Raw genomic sequence first — 15,779 nt, 5'->3', positions numbered from 1 at the left:
TGTTCTGTAGTAATCCCATAGACCCAAGCCCAGTGGCCCTGCAACACAAGTTCTGCTTGCTGCCAATAGGGATAATGTGAGGAACTTCTATGAAATCTCTCTGAGTACATCCCTCACTGAACAATATGTTGTTGATGTACCTCAACCCTTTAGGATGCATTTTTTTTTAATCTCCAACTACTCTCATCTCTTTTTTAAAAGTAAAATATTACAGAAAAGATATTTAAGTGGATAATGAATGCATGGTTTGCTTTGTTTGTCTGTTTTGATTTTGTTGTTTTTGTTGGTTAGGGTTTTTTTTTAATAATACAGCTTTCTTTAGTTTTCTTTGTACAGTTTTCCAGTTTGCAGAATAAAATACTTGGGGGTGATCATTGCTCAGAGAGGTCAGAAGTTGTTTGTGGCATTTTGAATATTACGGAACTGCACTGGGAGAGGGATTGAATTTTTTTTGGCAAGTTTGTGGACTTGCCAATGCAATTTCACTCTGTCCATGCTGTTGGACTAAAAACAAAGGTTGCAAATATTCTGCAGAAATTGCCAATGTCTGATTGTTTGGCCTCCTATTGAGTGATCAATATTCCAGCAGAGTTTCACTTCTATAGGACTAGCACATTCTATAGAGCGGGAGATGTTTTTAGTGTAATATTAGCAATATTGCATTTAACGTCTACAATACTGCCTGACATAGGGCACCAAGGCAAAAACACTATATGCAAAAGTACAAGCTGCTGCATTTTGAGCTGAACCTGTGTGTATTGGAAAGAGGAAGCATGTAGTTCATATCACCAGTGGGATATGTTACATACAGATCACATTAAACCAGGCTACACAATGAAGATGTTTAAATCAGCATTGTAAAATCCTGAAAATGTGTTAAAAGTGAGGGGAAAAAATATCAAAATACCGACTCATTATTTTGATATGTGTGGAAATCCTTTCTATATAGATTCTTCATCCCTGTCCATTTTTCTAAAATTTATTTTAATATATCCATTCAGATGGTGTAGAAGCTTTTAGTTTTGATGGGAGGGATTTTGAAATACACTACTTTCTCACTGCATGTAATAGCATGATTAGGAGGACAATTACTGCAAATTCTTTCATTTTTCAGTGTGAAGATCTCCAGGGGCAGCAGGAACCACTATTGTTACCCATGTTTTGTCACTTGAGAGTTAGGGCTTTTAATTTTGTTTATCTAGCCTATCTGCTTGTAAGCCATCACTCCTTAAGAAGTACAGTTTTGGTCTCAGATTTCAGTCTCAGATTTGGGGGACCTAATTACTTTGATGATTATTGAGACATGGTACAATATGCTCCTCCCACGAGAATGTTTAGCTTTTCTTAAGTCAGAGGCTGTTGGAACTTTAAAAAATCATTGGACGGAATCAGATTTTCATAAAATAATAGTAAAAAATCACCACTCATGAAGATTTTTCAGCATAAAATTTCAGTGTAATTTGAAAGTTACTGATAATTTGTGCACCTGAATGAACAGCATCCTTTTATAACCATGGTAGGTAGAGCATGAAGTTACTGGAAAAAATAGGCTCTATATTGAATTTTCTTTAGCCGAGTTTCCTCAAAGCAATCTGGGTTAACAGGTCATGAGCTGACTTCTTGGGCAAAAATAAGATATGTAGCAGAAAATGACAGAAATCAATACTAAGAAGAATGAAGTTTTTTTGACCTATTCCAAACCTTGGTCATCTCCAAACCTTGCCAGTCCAGCAGTTTGCTATATTATAGACCAGATTTAACCAGAATACTTATTTGTCACAATCAGTACATCTAAGTGTCAGTAACTCTGAAAACAAGGGATTTTATTTTCTTCTCTCTTCAGATTATGCTTTGTCTACTGAATTGGGAGTGAATAATTAGTGGAGTACAAGTGCTACCAGTGGTAACCAAAAGCTGTGGTGACCTAACCTGCCTCTGAAATCCCTGATGAGGTAGCCATGAGTGCTGTGTAAGCACCCTGATGGCAGGCAGCACTCAGAGTTGTCATCAGCCACTGGTCCTTTAGACTTTCTTCAGGCAAGTGATGCAAGCACTTGTGTGTGAGACCAGATATCCTTTCCCTGCTTCTGCTGTAAAAGCAATGCAGACACATGGCTGAGCTCAATTGCCCCACATTTCAGGCCAACAAGAATTTCAGGGACAGCTTCAAAGGCATGTAGCTCAAACTAATGAGAAGGTGGGTACAGGAGATCACATTTACTGTCTAGTCTTGGAAAAATAAGAATAATTTCTTTTCTGTTTTCATCAGGTTTTTTTCTTTAAAACAGATAAGAAACTTGCTTTTTTAAAAATAAATCTGAAAATTAATGCTTAAAATCAATAAGCTACAATTCCTATGAGAATGGCCTATCTAGAGCAGCTGGGTTTATATCCTCAAGGGGGAAGCTGGAGAAAGTCAAGGGAAAAACCAGGGCTACATGATTGTTTCTATATTAATTCACAGATCTGTTTGCCATCAATGCCATCATTGTGGTGGTGACATGGACTGTTACAGCTAAGAGCGAAGAATGCAGAAAGTAAGGGGTTTGACCCAACATCTTGAAATACTCAGAGGTTTAGTGTTCTGAGTAAGGCGATAATCCAAAAGCAGATATAAAGGCTGAAGAAAAACAGCTTTTGGCTCCAGTGGGCATTGCATCAGGCCTTCAGATGACTGGCAATCAGCAGACTTCACACTGTGTAATTCTGTATGAAAGAAGCATTAGTTCTCCAAGATACAGTCAGCTGAGGAGGAATAAGATGTGCTGTGTCTTTGCTACTCACCCTTCTGGCCAGCAGACACCCCTGTCACTGCAGGCAATGTAGATGTTCTTGTTAACTGGTGGAAAGACATCTAGCTCTGCTTTGCAACTGCTGCTTCCTGCTAAGCCATCACCAAAGAATGGAATCTCTGCTAATTCTTTGTCACATACCTCAAATCTGAACCCTGGGTTATATTTAAACAGGAGAGAGACTGAAGACTCTATGACTCCTATGAATTGGGGGATTGGTTTTTCTAAACTGGAGGGCGAATGTCAGAAGATCAGATTACAAATGTCTACCCCTGTGTTTTCACTGTGTGGTGGATCACCTGGAGTTCAGGCTCTGTAAATTCCAAGGAGGTGGTTCCAGAGCAGTTTAAGCACTTCAGCAATTCCTAGCACTGGTGGTCTCAGTTTGGGAAGGATTTCCTAACATGTCTAAAGCCAAAAGCTTCTTTGCTAATTTAATAAAGAAGAGTGAACCAGTGAGCAAGTCCCAAGAAGATAGACTGATTTGTTATATAATACCTTTTTAATGTGGAGAATTAAGGTGATGGCAAGATGACTACATGTTTAATTCTCCAAATAATTACTAGTGGGTATTGACATTAAAGGTGAGAGAGAGCAAGTTAATTTCTGCTTGTTGTTTTCAGCACATGCCAGACTATTACTTCACACCAGTGAGAAAAGGCTGGAAGTTGTATATTCCATATGCATGAAGTAACAGTTGGCACAAATCACCAAAAGGAGAAAATTAAAAACCACTAAAGCCCAGCAACCCGAACTGTCATTTGCTGACAAGTTTTTTTAGTTTCTGTGCTAAAAAGAAAAATAATTTTTTTAAAAAAATTAAGGCCTCAAACAGAGTATTCCACCTGAGTAAACCTGGGTGTCTGGTTAGGTTCTCCTTAATGCAAATAATACATGAGAAGGCAGCAATAGCCTCGGTTTTCCAATCTCCCCCTCTACACCTTTGTGCAGTGCTGTCACAGGTAGCCCCAGAGTGGGGAAAGGGAGGATGACAGCACTTAGGTTGGTCCTTTCTTCTGCTGACACTCTTGGCCATGAAAAACCTGTTCTTTACCATTGATAGGGATGGAGGTGCTCAGAGCTGCTCTGCCATGTAAATCAGGATAATGGGGTTTATATCTTCCCTTTGCTGGCATTATTGAATTTGACCCAAAACAGCTGGAGGTAGCTGTATCTGCACAACCTGCCACTAACTCACGTGTTCTTACATAGGCCTGGGATATCTGTGGCATTTATCCCATGGCTGCCAGTGCTCCAGAGGCACAAAGGGTTCTAATGTCCTGCCCAGTCCTGTCCTGTGCTCAACCTGCCCAAGGACCTGCTGCTCCTGAGCCCATCCACCTCAGTGATGCTGCTGCAGAGCCGTGCTCCAGTTGCCCACAGCCCTGCCCGGCCAGGGCCCCATAGAGCCAGACCCACATCCCATCCTGTCACCATAGCCTGTGTGGTGCCCTGGCAATGGCCATGAGTTACAGGAGTTTTCCTACATGCTTTCTGTTCAAGATGATGTTCTTTGCTCACAGGATTCTGTGACCATCTAAGTCCTCCCTGTCACTTGCATAAGTACATGTGTGAGCAAGTACACATAATGAGAGTCAAGCCATGTGTATGAAATATGGGATAAAGCATACAGAAGTATTATATACTGTTACTCTTAGGTTGCTTTCCTGTCCTGCAATCTCCCTTTCTCCTCCCTTTCCCCTCTAGTTTGATGTTTACAGGGATGAAGAGAAGCTGGGGGTAAAGTGAGGCAGACTGTAAAGCAAGGAATGACAGGCAAATCTATATCAGGAATTAATTTTAGCATGTTTCATATCAAATCACTCAGGAATCACAAGAATTTACTCCTTTACTCCTATTTTGTTGATGGCTAGACTATTACTTCAAAGCCAAAGCTTTCATGTTCAAATCACTCCCTTATTTTATTTTTAAAGAAAGAATCTGTTTTTGCAGTTTGGTATGTTTCTTGTTTTCAGACTGTTAATTTTCTGTGTGGTTAACTCCAGGCTTCTTAGAGCTGACAGCTTATTATCTCACCTTACGAAAATTATGCATGACTTCTGGGACTCATCTATCAAAAGGAGAGAGCACACAACACTCTGAGAACTCTGAGAAGCTGCTACCTTCTCTCTAGTTATCTGGGTTGATGGTTGTTCAGTGAACCTATTAACTGCCTGGAGTGACTTGCACTTTTACAGGTATGGGACTGTATTGTCTTTCTTTGCTGTGTTTAAATGGCAGATGCTACCCCTGTGTAGTGTCCTGGTTTAACTTTATCTCTCGCCAGGTGGTTCCAAATGCAGCTGGCTATGTTCTCATTGGACAATAGACCCTTCATGTGCCTGCAGAAGTAATGGCTGTAGGCTAATGTTGCAAGTTCCCCTTTTTTCACATTCTCTGAAAACTGTCTCAGTTCAAGGTTTATGCCTTTCAGTGGAGCACTTAAACACACACTTAGCTCTAAGCACTTAGTTCCTATTGTTTCATTGCACAGGGATGGACTTCAGTGCTTACTCCAGTTCATGGTTTGCTAGCACTTCAACAGTTTCTTTTGCAGTGGCCAGATAAAAGTGAGGAGCCAGCCCTGACAGTCCTGTGCCTGGGGGTATGGTTTGCTTTCTGGTAGTGATGGACAATGCCAGGCAAGCCTTTCATTATACTCCCACATAGAGATTGATTGGGGCCTAGGTCCAGCTGCTCACTGAGGAATAAGGAAAGGTGCTCTCCAGAAACCTAGGTCTGACCTACAGAGAAATAGGAGAGGGAAGGATTCCCTACTTTCTCTGGTTGTTGGCTACTGGTAGCACCATGCGCTGCTAGCGCATGTCACCCCAGCAGCACAGTAGGGGTCAAGCCTTTATGCTGTGGCCATAATACATCATTCTGTCAGCTCATCCCTTCCAAATCCTATACCACCACCCCCAGTCACCCACACTCACTCTTCTCTACTGTGTCTCCTCCCAGCTCCAGCTCACCCTTAAGAGTATGTTTAAGGGCAGCTCAGAAAGTGAAAAGAGAGAAGGCATCATTCATCTTGTTTATGGTCTGACTGAGCTAACAAAATCTGAGCACCTTGTCCGCACTGGGATAAAGTCCTAAGAAATAACTGATCACAAAAATAAGAGAAAAATAAATAGGCCAAATACATTTGAATGGTAGAAATCATCTTTGTGGATGATGCCAAAATGTAATGGGGTGTGTTGAAGTGTAGCCAATTATAGACTCCAGTTTTTCATCCAGTTACAACAGAGGGAAATTCAGAATCTGCACCTGTCCTGGGAAGAGGGCTTGTGAGATAGTATATAATAATCTTTATCAAACTGAAACTTTTCAAAGAGTTTTTAGCTGGAATATGGAAATATCTTTGGAAGTTTTATAATAATTTAATTTTAGTGGAATTTGTATGCATCAACATTTTTTGCTATGGCAATGCAGGAGGAGTTTGGCTTAGGACTAGCTGCCACTGACTTCCCAACAATTATAAAGCCAAGCTAATAAATTACCTTGATCAGATGGCACACCTCACACTTGTCCCCCTATTGTCCTGTTCCAGTCAGTTTCCAGCCCAAGCAGCTGCTGGGGCAGAGTGAACTGCTATGTCCAACGGCAGAGCTGTGACCAGTTTTATTTATAAAGGCTTGTGATAGAGCTTAGTCTGACCTCATTTATACCAGGTAAAAACATGATATGAGTTGTTAGCCCAGTTCTTGTCCTTTTGTGCTGCTGCAGTAAAAGAAAGGAGCCAGAAAACTGCTCTCACCAATAAAGTCTGGAGAAGTAATTCGGTAAAGGAATAGTTTGGCTTAGGCAGCCCCGGGCCCCTGCTCTGCTCCTTGTGCTGACAGCATAGTTGAGTGTCTCTAGGAGTGTAGTCACCCAAAAACTCTGGGCTGCTGGCAGGGGCTAAGTGGCTTGGCTCTGCAGAGGAGCCCTGTGGCTGCTGTCTTAGCAGCTGCTGGCAGTTTTGGACAAGCTGCCCTTGTGCCCCTATGCCATCCTGATTTTAGAGATGGCCATCCAGGATGGCTAAAACTGAGGTGAAAAACTGGACTACTTTTTTGACATGTGACTTTTAAGTTGTGTAGGTAATGATGGACAAGTTAAGTCACACAGGAATGGCACTAGTCAACCACCATGGGAATCCCTCTTTCTGAACATGGGTGGTATCTTTTGTGGCACTGCTTTGCTGTTTTGTGCAAATTCCCAGCTCTTCAGAGATCCAGTCGACTATCACACAAAAGAACCCTCACATTGTATGCCAGTCTGGGTACATACTTGATGTGAATGAATACAAAGACCTATTCATCACTCCTAGTGCCCACATAACTGACAGATTAAATCACTCTCTGGCTGTGAAGATGACAGCGGCCCAATAGCTAATGCTGTCTAACAGCCTCCATTAGAAGACCTTGTTTCTGATTGTTTATAATTTTGCCAGACTTCAGCTGCTTGAGCTGGATTTTCCCATGCCATATGTCACCAGAAACTGAAGGCTTGTGTGTGGAAGGGCCTAAATGAATAGTCATGGCGTTGCCAAGCTCATGTATCACTGAAAAGTCACTTGAACACAAATTTTTAGGGAATAACTGTACATTTCTCCTCTCTTGAGGGAGAAGAAAAAACATCTGGAGTTATATGCTCCCCAGTGGTTTGTGTTTAGGCTGAAGTTGGAGCTGCTGCTAAACAGCCTGAATGCAAGAAGTTCCATGTCAAAGACTGTCAACTTGCTAGATATTGTTGGTTTTTTTTAACCTTTTGCAATGTATTTTGAGTCTGTACTTCGTCCACTGACATACTTAGTTCCATACTGTACCCACATTTTGACAGAAGTTGTTTTAAGCAGGCTGAGATGATGCTACCAGGGAGCACATCTAATGGTTCAGGTTTGAGCACAGGTTTGTGTATGTGTGGTGGCTTTATAGCTCTCCTCTGCTCAACCTTTTCCTTCTTTACTGCTGTCCAGCTGTATTTCTGACCAACAATCGCTGTCATATAGGATGAGGACCAGATCTTCAAATCTCCATGCTGCTCTGAGTACTAGGCTGAAGTTGCTACATCCTAGACACAAATTAGTTTAGCAGCTTTTAGAATGACTTTTATTTGGCCCGCTGAATCAATGCTGGTACTTTTCCCTCTGCATTTCCAAAAAGTACTGCAGAGGTCAACAGGAAGAGCTTTCAAGCTGAACAGTCCCTAGGTGCGATGGTTGTGCTGGGAGGACAGTTGGTCACCAAATAAGTGGTATGGGTGTGGGTCAGGGGTGGGATGGGGTTAGGGGACCTAAAGTATCTTTGAAAATTATATGTACTTCTGTGAGTAGTATTTGCCCATGACAACTCAATTGTACACTGGGTGGAAATGTGTTGTCTGGCCTGCAGCCTATATAACCCTTTCCCATTCCTTACAGAGACTTTTATTAAGTGAGCTTTACAAGGACCTAGAAAAGACCTCTAACTGTCACAGGAATCTGAAAAGGGCAATGTAAGGATGGAAGGTCCCCAAGGGGAGTTTTTTCTTAACCATTACACAAACCAGAAAATTTCCAGATCTCAGTAAAAACTGTGTGCACTAGGTTTTCCCAAACTGGGCAGATTGAATTGTAGAAGCTATTGCCTAGGAACTATCTAGAGGCAGACTTTGTAACCACACAGAATATTTTCCTTTAACTACCTGCACTACTGGACCATTGTATGATTTAGAGCTCTGACAAACCTGAACTCCTCCTAAACTAGATAGCTTGGGTCCATTATCCCAGGAAAACTGTTCAGGGTGGCTTGCCAACAACAGCTGGCCATTGACTAAGCTCTGCTTTTAGAATGGATTTTGCAGCATGCTGTGGTCTGTAATGGCAGTGCCATTGTGTCACAGTACCTAAAAATGGCTAATTTAATGCTTTAGTTTGGTGGATCAATGCCATGCTGCAGTTTTAATAAGGTCTGTGGTAGAGGCACATCTGCAGTCAGAAATTGTCATCATTCTGCACTGCCAGCACGGTGTAATACACTGCACAAATCCTCAAACCAAAATTTTAGAAAATTAATTTGGATCCTATAAACATTTTAATAGGTGGAAGCAAAAATACTTGCATGACCTGACAGGTCTTTTTGTCTCCTAGGTAGGACCTCATATGGAGGAAATGGTCTTTTCCCTTAGTGACAATAGAAACACTTTATATTTTTGCTACAATGGAAAGGTCATATATTATATAGATCCCACTGAACAGTATTCAGCAAGCATCAAATGTCTTTAAGTTTCCATTATAAACTTGACTTTATTCCTATTCCTCCCTTTGCCAAAATTAGCCCTATCCACCTACAACTTCACAGGAATAATCTTATTCTGGGACAGATTTTTTGGAAGAGTTTAAGGAAACTGGTCAAGGTGTTTAAGAGAGATGATGGCTAAAAAAAAATTAGTTCATCTGCTTGGAGAGTTTCCTAAAGACTTTTTGGCTTGGCACATCCTGAAAATTCATTTGCCTAGAGATTCAAAAAGTATTTCAGATCTGTTGGTCTTGGCTAAAAATGGTGCCTTTGAATAATTTTAGACTGTCTGGTGACAGAATTATTTGGTTACCGAAAGTGTTCCTTGCCTCCATGTATTATGTGCTTTGTGGAGATCTTAATTCAACTAGTCAGTACCAATGTGCTTATAAATTCATGGTGGCAATGTAAGGTTTCTGAACAACTCCGCATGTATCCTGATCAGACATATTCCTTATCTGAGACTGGTCCTTTCTGCAGGTACTGCTGTCTAAAATCCTCACCTGTATGTTTCCTGATTCCCACTGCAGTCCATACTGAAATTGACAGCATGGCTTTGCAGTCTCTTCTGCACACTCCCTGGAAGCTTTTTTCAAAGGGAATGGAATTCAGAGTTCAGACTACTCATCTCAGTGGTTTTTACTGGGTCAAAAAATTATTACCTGCAATGATTTGTGCCAATATGGCTGCAAGCCACACATGATGAGACTTAAGCCAATATTTTTCAGCAAAAGTGTTTTGGGGCTTGTTCGTGGTTTTATGACAAAGTAAGTTCTGAGGCATAATATTCTATTCTTAAAGAGAATTTATTGCAAAATATGTGCCGAGAACTTTCTCATAATTGGGAAATTTTTAAATATGGTTCTTGAAGTATGACCAAAACTGTAGGCAAACATTCATTGGACTATTTTCAGCATCCCTTACTTTAAAAAGAATGTGACATCTGCAAACAGTACAGTTCTGCTATACCACTGCACTAATGCGGTCTCCCTGGATGATTCCCTTAGCTTGCACTGAAAGTTATAGCAGAGCAACGCGAACAGTAAAGTCTGCCCAGCACGTACCATTGACAATGGGAATGGAACATGTTCTGTGAGACCTTGGGTTTGGTTAATATTGTTCCCAGACTTTGACATTTAAGCCTTGATCGTTCTGAGCTCTGGGCCTCAGTTGGTTTCACTGTTGTTGAAGCCAAGTTCCTGATCTACAAATTGCTGGAGCCTTGTATGTATTTGGGAAAAGTATGACATCATTCTTTCTGTATTTATTATTCCATCAGCATGTGTTATTGACCACTATTTGAAGCAAGATCTAGGGCTAGATGGACCTTGACTCAGTATGGATGTTCTTACACTATATTGTAGTGTCCACAAAAATAGTTGCTGAAAATAGTTCTAGGAATTTATTTTGTCATCTTAAAGACTTAACAGTCTTTACTGTTTTGTTTTGGAGATTTTTGGTTTTTCTCTCTGTGCTCTGGAGCTAGGACTTGAATCCTAAATGACTTGAATCCTCTTGACAGTCACATTTTGAATATGCTCAGTAGAAACTAGGAAGGGTTTTGCACCTAGATGCCAGTGACAGTGATCATACCCTGACAGGACTGAGCAGGAGACTGCTGGCTGCAGACTGCTCTGCCATATAACACAGGAACTGAGTGCAGCAGGACTCTCTCGCTGGCCATTGTCTTCTGGACTGAAAAATGGCCTGACTGGAAGGCAAAAGTACTGAGTAAGTTTACAGGAGAAACTTTTCAAGAAGGAAAATGGGTTATGATGATAAGAAGAAGAGATGCAAAACTGGTATCTAGATGGATTGGTTGAAAACTGGAGTATGGCTAGCTCCATGACAGTCTGCAGAGATGATAAAGAGAAGAGGAAGGCTTACAGCAGAGAGAGTGGGACAGTCTGTGTGATCTTGAGGAAGATTTTTCTGAGACCTGGAGATAAGCACAGGCTCCCTCTGTTCAGATCCCATGTGCAGCTCTCAGCTGTGAATCCCAGCATAAGGGACTTCTCCTCCCAAATCAAGTCTACACAGAGAGTCATTGACTCACTGAGAGATAGGCTTTCACTGGAAGAAATCTGGAAAAATCATTAACTCCACCTTTCTATCCCACGACCAAGTTGCAATCGTGTTACCTCAAGCTGCAGCGTCTTATTGTTGATACAGAAGTTTTGTCCAATCTAAACTCCCAAGCTGTTTGGTTTATGCTTCTTAATAGTTTATTCTTCCTGATCTTTCCATCAGGAACATATTAGTTACTTATTCTTTGCAACAGCTTTTTAGGTGAAGAATATTAGCCTTCTGTCTCTGTTGTTACTTCAGAGAAAAAAGCCACATTTCACCTGAGTCTTCCCTCATGTTTTCTGGACTCCTGTAAATCTTTGCTGATCTCCCCTGCCAAATGTTTCATCTCTTACTTGAAATACGGTGCACTAAACAGGTTGTGGTCTTCCAGATGGATCTTTACCTATGGGAATCAGCCCACATGGGCTTTTTCAGTGGTCTTTAAGACCCTTTAGACATCCTTATGTGAGGGCTTTGCCCTTCATGCTCAGCTTGTTCCAACATAGTCCCTGATATTTTCTCTTGTGAACCTAGTTTTTCAAGAACAGATGAGTATTTCTGTGTAAACATTTTCCATTATTGTATTCCATCCATTTTAGATGATCTCTCTGAGTCATATCGAGAACATTTTAGATTCTGATTTTTTTAGTATCTGTAACATCTGCAGCAATCTTTCCTTGTTCCATCTGCAAGATTCATACTCATAATTCATATTCAATCTTCTATGCCTTCATTGAAAACATAAAACCTTACACAGGACCAGGCCCACAGAATTCCTTACAAAACATGCACATTTTGCTATGTTAGGACGGAATTACCTTGTGGATGAAATTATCCAACCAGACTTGACCTCCTGCCCCTTCCCACCAGTTTCATTTAGAACACAAGTTTAGTTCACAAGCATGCCCATGAGGATATGATAGGAAATACCACTAAAAGGCCTTGCAAAAAATTATATAAAATAAATTCAAGCTATGTGACATCTCTAGCTAGTACTTCAACTTCCCTTTAAGACTCCTGGATGAAATTGCTCAGGGAGCTGGAAGACATGTAATGTGACATGTTATTCTCTAAGCAAGTTTTGCATATTTTAGGCTGAAATTTTGCCTTCAAAGTAATTTCACTCTCTGGTTGCTCTTGTCTTTTAAGTAAGATTGATGAAAAAGGGCATTGAACTCTTCTACTTCCTTAACATCCTCTGCACTTGCCCGTTATAGAATACTGGTCCAAATTTCCCTTTGTTTTTCTCTTCTTACCTGTAAAATTCATTTTACTTCTGGTAAGTTTTGCTAGTTGTATCTAGTCCATTTTATTTTTAGCAACAGTTTATACCCCCTCCACACCTTCCAATGATAGGAGTATTGCGCTAGGTTCTCAACCAGCTGTACTAGTCTCTACTTTACAGGTATCTCATACAACTGAGGTCTATTAAAAGGTTGTGAATTAGCTGACTTCTGATGAATTTCCTTACTTTCCTCTAAAATGCCATAATTGCACTTGGTTTCTTACATTCTTGAATGAACTGACAGCTGTCCATAATTTCCTTTAGAATCGCCCCTTATTAGATCTCCCCTACCATTCTCTGAGTTTATTGACATCTACCTTCTTGAAATCGAGTGCTGTCAGTCACTTGGATCAGATGGCAGAAGATGACACTATGTTCCCTGCAGCACTGATTTCTTGTAAAATGTCCTGTCTGGCAGCAGATTTTTAACATTTTTGTATGTTACACTGCCCTCTACCTACGTGCAAAGCTGCAATGCAGCTGAGGAAGGCTGTGACAATTACAGTGTGTATTAGGCCTTAAGATTTAGGCTGCTCTTAAGAATTTATTAGACAGAATGGAAAGAAAAATATAACTTAAGAGAAACTTTCTGTAAGCTATTAATAACTTCCCTTTTAATGAATCTCAGTCATTGTGGACAGAGGATCTGTCTGCTAATGAAGTGTTTAGAACACAAATTCCTTGTGGTAATAAATACTCCAGGCTAAGGTATGCAAGGACGCTTCCCCTAACTAGTTTAATAAAAGCTCAGACCATTATGTGGTGATTTCATGTTGCAATGGACAGACAGTCAGACTTACATGTAATGGGGGAGAGGAGGAGAAAAGGCAATAAACTTCACCTTAAGCAGAAATGGCTGATCAGACCATACCAGACCTCTGCCTTGTAAGAACAGTGACAGAAGATCTGCTATCTAATGCAAAGGCAGTAAGACTTCAGACTCCTACTAAAACCCTCCAATATTCTTTAATGTTGGTTGAGACCACTGTAGATACATCATAGTCCCTCTCACAGGGCAACTGGAGATGGTCAAGAAGTCAGACCAAGCTTGATGCTTATATTAGAAAGCATTCTTATTACACCATCGTTTTTACTGACAAAAATTATGAGAGTTCCTTTACTATCACTTCAAATCGATTTGGATTCCCTAAATAATGATAATTAATTACCAGTAAGCAGTCCCATCTGTAGTCAACTTTTATGACAGCTATAAACTAATAAAAATGCAGATGTCATGCTGTCAATGTGGTGTTGTAAGATAGAAGAGCAAGCTGTGCCTGTAGTCGGAGTACTGGTGATGGTTTAGGGAAATGCAGGTTGTTGAATCGCTCTGTTCCATACTGCAGGGAACTGATGTGCAGTGTCCATACGCTACCTAGTGGCTGTGTCGATTATGACATTGTCTCTGAATTACTCTTCCTTCCCCTGTGAATTGCAGAATTAAAAAATACTTTAGATAAAACTGGAATTTGCGAGCCTTTAACCATTCCCTAATGAATCTAACACATTTTGAGGTCATAAATGATTAACGAAGAAACCCAAAAAGGTGATAAAGCCTGTTGTGAAGGTGCAGGTGAAACTCTTGATGGGGGCTTCTAGGCAGTCAGTCCTGTCATTAGCAGAAGTCTGACAGGCACTGATTAAGATCTTTCTCTTTCCTGTACAAACTTTGTTGTAGATTTATTACAAAAAAACCCCCTCAGTATAGGAGTGCTTCAAGAACAAGTTTAAGTATGATCTTTACTTGCTAGATTCTGCAATATTTTGTGAGGCAAAAGCAGATAATCTAAATATTTTAGACAGAGCACATAGTAGACAGTAAGGCAAGGCTAGATGAGTTCTCTCCAATGGGAAATGCTAATCTTCATCCCTTAAGATCATGGACTAGGAAGATGTGAAGATCACACATAACAGCATTCTTCTAATCTTCTGTTTCTGCCAGAGATATGAATGATCGTCAGTAAAACAAACAACCCTTCTGTTATTTATCTGCAAAATGGAAATTGTACTGTTCTGTGAAAGCTAGAACTGCTCTGTAGATGAGTACTACTGTTGCATAGGCCATATTTTCTATATATGAAACAGAAAATATTGTATTTATATACAGTCTGTGCCAACACATTCAGGAGTATCATCTGAGCTACAACTAGCACACAAGTAAGTTATATTTGAAAAAAAAAAAAAAAGTCTGATTCACCCTCATTCTCAGCAATTTTGCACTTTTCTACTTAATAACTGAGAAAGCTCTCTAGACAGCTCTTAAAACACTTATCTTAATTGTACTTAATTACATATGTACATTTGTTTTAGGAGGCTGAGTAAAGACATGATGGTGCAGGTTTCAGCTTGGGTAACTTTTCTTGAACTGTTCTTTCTAGGAAAGCAGAAATTTTATTTTGTTCTTCCTGTATATCAAAGGTGCCAATTTTGTTTTCCCTTTTCAGTAAATAATTTTTCTATTTTTACTTCTGAACCCTTAAATCAAATTTAAAATAGCTGGCAAATAATGTTCATATTACCAGTGTTTATCATGATTTCAAATATAAAGCTTCCATGGGTCCGTATCTTTTGCCACATACAATAGCAGTTAATAAATATGCACATGAATACAAAAGTAGTATAGAAATGGACTTACAGGTGGTTGCATGTGATGAGAAAACCATGCGTAAGAGTTATGCCCTTTCATCTCAAATAAACCCAAAACTCAGAGCCAAGGTATTACGCTAATTTTGGCTGGCAAAGAGTTAATTTTCTTCACAGCAGCTAGTATGGAGCTGTGTTTTGGATTTGTGCTGAAAATAGAGCTGGTAACATGGGAATTTTTCATTATTGCTGAGCAGAGCTTACAGTCTTTGTTTTCTGCCTCTCATCCCACCACACCAGCGAGAGGTGCACAAGGAGCTGAGAGAGGACAGAGCCAGGATAGCTGACCGCAAATGACCAAAGGGATGCTCCTGAGCATATGGTGTCATGCTCAGCATAGAAAGCTTAAGGGGATGAAGGAAGAGAGGAGGGTCTATTTGGAGTGATGGCATTTATCTTCTCAAGCAATCATTATGTGTGATGGAGCCTTGCTCTCCCAACACGCCCAACTGCCCATGTGCAGGGGTGAAGGAATTCCCTATTTTGCTTTTCTTACACTCATGGCTTTTGCTTTAGCTATTAAACTGTCTTCATTTCAATCCCCATGTTTTCTCACTTTTGCCCTTCTGATTCTCCCTTCTGATTCTCTGCCATCTGACCAGGGGGAATGAGTGGCTCTGTGGTCCCTTGCTGCCAGCTGGGTTTAAACCACAAGAGCAATAAGCATATAAGAGTTGACAGGGCTACAGGCTACTGGCTTTAAGTGCTCAAAGCTGAGCAGCTTAA

This window comes from Cinclus cinclus, chromosome 3 (genome assembly GCF_963662255.1).
Source record: "Cinclus cinclus chromosome 3, bCinCin1.1, whole genome shotgun sequence".
Lineage (NCBI taxonomy): Eukaryota > Metazoa > Chordata > Aves > Passeriformes > Cinclidae > Cinclus > Cinclus cinclus.
This window is presented reverse-complemented; position numbering follows the sequence as displayed.